Consider the following 516-nt stretch of genomic DNA (forward strand, 5'->3'; position numbering starts at 1 on the left):
CATCACTGCTCTAGAGGAGATCTGCATGGAGGAATGGGCCAACATACCAGCAACAGTGTGTGACAACCTTGTGAAGACTTACAGAAAACGTTTGACCTCGGTCATTGCCAACAAAGGATATATAACAAAGTATTGAGATGAACTTTTCATATTGACCAAATACTTATTTCCCCCCATAATTTGCAAATACATTCTTTATACATCAGACAATGTGATTGTCTGGATTTGTTTCCACATTTTGTCTCTCATAGTTGAGGTATACCTATGATGACAATTACAGGCCTCTCATCTTTTTAGGTGGGAGAACTTGCACAATTGGTGGCTGACTAAATACTTTTTTGCCCCACTGTATGTAAGGGAACATGATTCAACTTGCCAACAACCAAAATATCACTTTGGGGAGGAGTTGTACTTTTACCATGTAAAGCCCCAACATTTAGACAGATATGGTGTCCTGATCTCCAGGCTGTGCACCTAGATTCTCAGTAACCAATAATAATAATAATAATAATAAAG

Source organism: Rana temporaria, chromosome 12 (genome assembly GCF_905171775.1).
Source record: "Rana temporaria chromosome 12, aRanTem1.1, whole genome shotgun sequence".
NCBI classification, from domain to species: domain Eukaryota; kingdom Metazoa; phylum Chordata; class Amphibia; order Anura; family Ranidae; genus Rana; species Rana temporaria.